This window comes from Pteronotus mesoamericanus, unplaced genomic scaffold (assembly GCF_021234165.1).
Source record: "Pteronotus mesoamericanus isolate MK-2021 breed Mesoamerican mustached bat unplaced genomic scaffold, CSHL_Meso_final contig_27, whole genome shotgun sequence".
NCBI classification, from domain to species: Eukaryota; Metazoa; Chordata; class Mammalia; order Chiroptera; family Mormoopidae; genus Pteronotus; species Pteronotus mesoamericanus.
Window position 1 is genome coordinate 9,830,884 of NW_026555115.1, and position 6,000 is coordinate 9,836,883.

General features: G+C 43.9%; 1 pseudogene; it reads left to right on the forward strand.

Moving 5' to 3' along the window:
• Positions 1–2,844: 2,844 nt before the first annotated feature.
• On the forward strand, positions 2,845–4,229 carry LOC129071634 (tripartite motif-containing protein 75-like; annotated as a pseudogene).
• The last annotated feature ends 1,771 nt before the right edge of the window (positions 4,230–6,000 follow it).

Sequence of the window (6,000 nt, forward strand, 5' to 3'; positions counted from 1 at the left end):
GAAGCTCTCCAGAGCACAGGATGTATGCTGTGCATGAGCCCCAGGGCTCGTGGACAGAGAACCCATGGTAATGTTTCTGAGGCTGGGATTCTAGGGTTGCTCACTGCAAGCCCTCAAGTTTTTAGCCGAAGAATTTGAAAACTTCTCTTTTTAAATCTCCATCTGAGGGATGGTGTTAGAGAAAGGGAAGAGAATTATCCTAATTTTGTTACCCAGAGCTGTGGATTTCAGACCCCGGGTTTTTCCATTTTCTGTCTGCCTGGAGCACTGCCCCCACCCAGGCATTTCCCACTTTCCTATGCTGTGAGTCATGACCGTGTTCTGGGGGACCTCATGGCAGAGCTGTCTCCAACTTTTGGCTTCACTCCTCTGATCCTATGCGTCCCTCTACCCCCAATTCCTGGGTGTTTTTTAAATATATTTTTATTGTACTTTTCCATTACCATTTATCCGTCCTGTGCCCTCTTCCACTTCCACACACTCCATCCCTGCCCCCTGTGCAATCACCACACTCTGTGTCCGTGAGTTCTTTCTTCTTTTTTGTTCGATTTCTTCACACCCTTGAATTCCCCCAGAGCTGTCAGCCTGCTCTCTATCTGAGTCTGTCTCTCTTTTGCTTGTTAGTTCAGCTTGTTCATCAGATTCCACATAGGAGTGAAATCATACGGTATTTGTCTTTCTCTGACTGGCTTATTTCACTGAGCATAATGTTCTCCAGATCTATCCATGCTGTCGTAAAGGGTAAAATTTTCTTCCTCTTTATTGCTGAGTAGTATTCCATTGTGTAAATATACCACAGCTGTTTTATCTACTCATCTACTGATGGACACTTGAGCTGCTTCCAAATCTTGGAGATTGTAAATGCTGCCGCTATGAACATAGGAGTGCTTATATTTTTTGAATTAGTGTTTTGGGTTCCTTTGGATAAATTCCCAGAAGTGGAATCGCTGCGACCCCATGCTTTAATGTCCCCTTCTCCTATGTGCATGGTTATATGTGGGTGTGTGTACCAGTGTGGATCTCCAATGGAAGAGACCCCACATGGGCTGGCGTGGGCTGGGGGAGCTTGGGGCTCTCACTCCAAAGCCAAGCCCATGGGCAGAATTCAGCCCTGCTCTGGGAGACTCACTCTGCTTTCCGGGGGACCTTGTCCAGTACTTATATTTCTCAGGGCCTCAATTTCCCAATTGTATAGTTGTAAGTTGGAGAAGGAACTGCTAAAACTTGCATCCAGCTTGGAAGCAGTGCAGGTCCCAGCTTCTTGTGATCAGTGTTGCAGGGGCACCAGGGGCACCCTCTGACATTTTTCAAATGGTAGAGGCACTACAGTGACTCTGTGGGCCCTTCTGCCTTGCAGCCAGGAAAAGGGCTTCAGACTCACTCAATCATGTGGATCAAGGGAGGAGGCATAGTTTCCTCCCCAAAAAACAGGCTTGGCAACCACAGAAGGATGAGATTGATGCAGAGCTGATAAAAGCTCGGGGTCTTCAGAAAACTTTGGGTAATGTCACCCCTGCATCCACTATGGTGAATACCAGGATTTATAGCAGGGATGGTAAGCTACTTTTCCAGTTTCAAAGAGTGCTTCAAGGCAAAGCTAGTACTACCCTTAAGATTGGATTTCCCTACACAGAGCAAAAAATTCAGGATAATACATGCACAGACGAGAGATTGATCCCTGCTGTTGTCATGCAAGAGAACTATGGACATGGACAGTCCCTGCTGAGTGTTGACTGCCCACCCTAGCAGGAGGCCATCATCTGTCTTTCTGCCCAAGCACTTACTGCTGGTGTCCATCCCCAAGGCTGTGTTTGGTGCCAGATGGCTGCTGGAGCAACAGCCTGAACCATGTCCACATTTTAGGTTATGGTGCATCACCACATTAACTGTCATAATTTCAGCAGCACATCATTACACATGATTGCAAATACAAGTGCTGGGTGTGTTGAGCTTGGAGAGGCTGCACTTGTTCATGTGGTCATTCAGGAAAACAGAGTTCTCCCACCACGTGCCTTCTTTATCTTTAGGATCCCCATGACTTCTGCATCCATCAGCACAAGTGGGGAGGCCATAGAGAAATGCATGCAGATTTCATGGGTCATGTCTGCAATGGCACACGCCAGTTTTTTCATTTTGCATTGGCAATGAATGACACCATCATGTGGCCACAAGGGAGGTTGGGAGAGGCTGTACAGCCATGCACCTTGAGAGAGGAGAATATATTTTGATGTCAGGCTGAAGTTCTCTGCCACAGTGAGTAATTTAGATTCACAGTGTTTGGGTTTTTTTTTTTTTTTTTTTACACAAATAATGAATATTTACCATATGCTAAGCACCACACTAAGGGCTGGAATGCAATCTGATTGAAGAACAGTTGGTTTGGGAGAAGCTCCACCTTGAATGAAGATGATTAAGACATGGTGTGGGAGTCCTGTGCAGGCTGTCTTCAAAGACCCTTGTGGGAGACCTGCCCTATGGCCAGCCTTACAAACCTTCCCAAAGCTGTCTCCTCCAGAAACCAATAGGTAACTAGGAGTTGTGACTGCTCTCTGACCTAGAGAATTGCTGAGCTTGGATTCACATTCTCTGAGCTGCCAAGAGTAGCTAGTTCTCCAACTACTACACTTGGCTGCAGGTGGACAGTGCAGCTCCTGTGGGCACCTACTTCTGTAGCTAAGGATCTTGTAGGACACTAAGGGCTGTCTAGTTGACAAAGAGAATTTGGACAGGAAGGACAGAGAAATCTGAGGGTGCATCTGCTTCTCAGTGGAGAGATCTCACAGAACCCGAACTCCTGGAAAAGAAAAGAAAAACAAACTCAGCACAGTCCAGTCCTTCATTCAGGGCCTAATGGTGGTTGAAGCAGCTCTGGCAGGACTTCACGTAGAAACCAACTGTCCCATCTGGATGACCTGAGAGACCCTCTTACTACCACATTTGGGCACGACTTCTGTCACTCCTACACCCAGCAGTCCTGGGCTGATCTAAGCCACAGCTTCCCTTGTTCCCTGCCATCACCTGTGCCAAGAGAAGCACTGGAGGAGTCATGCTCAGCTGGGAAGGATGACTGACATTGCCGATTTCCTCCAGATCACCAGGAGCAAAAAGAAGAATCAGGGAGAGAGGCACTTGTACGAGCAGCACAACCAGGTCCTGACACTCTTCACTGAGAGGACCTAGAGGTGTTGTGTCCTCTGTGCGCTCAGTCCCCTGACCACCAGGGCGGCCCATGGAGGAGGACGCCTCTCATCACAAGCAGAGGCTGAGCAGTTACACCAAGACCTCAAGAAGCAGAAGGTAGACTTTCAGAAACTAGCCACCACTCAAGATGGGAAACTATTACAACTGAGAGAGAATGTGCAAAACTGGAGATGGAAATTAGCCTCTGAATTTGATCACCTGACACAATCTGTAGATCATGAGCAAGAAGCAGTTCTTTCAAGGCTAATTGAAGAAGGGAAGAACAACAGAAACCCAATGCAAACATAACTGTATTTTTAGACCACATTTCTACCCTTAAGGGTCTACAAAAGGAGGTGGCAGAGAAGAGTGTGATGTCAGTTGTGAAAGTGCTGATGGGTATCAAGAGCACCTTCTAGAGTTGTGAAAGCTTGAGACTCCGCAGCTGACTGTTGGCACAGTTAAAGAGAGAAGGACAGAGTCTTCATCAGCAGTATTTGGCTCTGCAGAAAATTATAGATACATTTAGAGAAGTTACTCTGGATCCTGAGACAGCACATCCTAATCTGCTTGTATCTGAGGATAAAAAAGTGTGACATTTATGAGGAAAAAGCAGAGTTTGTTGGAATCCAAAGGGATTTATAGCCAATCCAGTTGTCCTGGGTTTCAAAGGACTTGATTGTGGCTGATATAACTGGGAGGTCCAGGTGGATGACAAGCCTGGGTGGGCTATGGGGGTTTGTAAAGACTGTCTTACCAGGAAGAGAAAGCAGCCCCATCAGGACAGATGTGGGATGATTCAACTGCAGAATAGTCATTATGTGGTGCAAGGGTCTGTTCCTGTTGCCCCTGTGCTGAAGGAAAAGCCCAGAGGGACTGGCATCTATCTGGACTATGAGATGGGTCAGGTGACATTTTACTGTTTGAAAGACAGGTCTCACATCCATTCCTTTCTTGATAAATTTTCTAAAGTACTAAAGCCGTACTTCTATATCAGATGTGATCCTAAACCACTTAAAATCTATGCTGTAAGAGGTTATGAAGGATGAACTATGACTTTGCTTCATTGTCTCACTGTGATTTATGGACGGTGGGCAGAATTTTGTACAACTATCAGTAAACCTAGCACTAAAAATAAAAAAAAAAAATACTTCTATGACTTGAATACTTGGGACATGTTTCTAATTTTTTACTCCATTTTGCTTCAATAGCAAGAGATGTTGAGGGAACAAATAGAGGTGTGGAGAATAACTATAAAGTGTTTCTGAAACTCTAGGATTAGAATTTATACACTGTAATTCATAGCTTCAATAAATTTTGTGGACATTTACATAAAAAAGACATAGTATGACATGCCTGGCATCCTGGGAGAAAATGATCAAACAGAAGGGCTCTGGGCATTCGGTGAATAATTCTGGATTTCAAAGCTGCCTGGAGATGACAGGAGGTGAGGTCCACTTTTAGAGAAAAAGGAGCTGTGTTGGCTGGAGGAAGATGGCAGCAGGAACAACAGAAGAGCGTCATTCATGTACAAGACTTTAGAAGGAATACTATGCAGCAGTGGAACATCTATTTGGTAGAAATCAAAAGGGATAGGATAATTGCTTATATGAAGTGATAAATTAACCGGGCTTATAGGATGCCCCGATTAAAAAAAAACAAAGCTATGAATTTAGATGTTATTACATAGATAAGTTGAGTTGTAGTCTTCCAATTAAAAATATTTTACTGTTGATATGATCGGAAGGATTTCATAATATGCTTTGGTTGTTATCCTGATATTTTTTAAAGTAACCAGAAAGAGCTGTGAGGAAGACAAGTTATTCACAACAATTTTCCTCTCTATTTGCTGTGTTGGAACCCTGGGCTTGACACTGGTGCCAAATGTAGTACTCCTTGAAATACTACACATGGAAACTGACCTATGTTTTTCATGGTGAGAAATGTCAGGACAATGAATTACACTGGAACATACCCTCCTGGCCCCAAAACATTGAATCTTACAGAATATAATTGAATTTAGAGGCAAGCCTGGGAAAATGTCTCAGTTCCATGTTGGCTTCTATTGCTGACAAAACCATGAGCCTTGTAGCACTCATGCTATTTCTCCTTGAGCCACCAGGGGGCAGTACCTGCTTGACACAATGACTGCTCTGCCTCTGAGGTTCCTTTACTAGCTATCCTTCTCCAGAACGTGTTTTCAGTCTTTGGAGAATTTCTTGAAGGAATATTTACTTGTTGCTCTTTGCTTTTATTAGGAAGCTAATGTAAATCCACTACTTATACCAAATATTAGGTAAGCTACTGAGAAGATGTCCTTGTGATTCAAAAGGACATGTAAAATGATATGTCCAGCCCCTATATGTGTCCTCCTTCATCTCCTCCATCACTCCATACATGTATAAGCCTCTGTGTAAAATAAAAATTTACCATCTGTATAATGTTTTATACATATTAATCCATCATGTGCCCTTTTCTTTATTATATGAATATTTGCATAGCAAGTCGTTCTCTCGTAAGACCAAAAATGTTGCTGAAACTTAGGAGACTGGATGAATGTGCTGGGCAGGAGATCTCAGAGGAAGTCTGTCCAAGGGGGAGAGCTGCTGTTCAGCACAGTCAAAGCTGGGCCCACACTGAGTCTGTTTTACCCTGGGGAACATAACTAAAGTCTTTGATATCTTAAAGGAGCATCAAAATCAGAGTAGTAAAAATTAGTTATAATTATTGTGGAAGATAGTTAAAATTATGACTTCAATGACCTGATATCCTGACTACAACCAGTCTTTACTCTGTATGGTATTGCCATTGTTGCTCAAC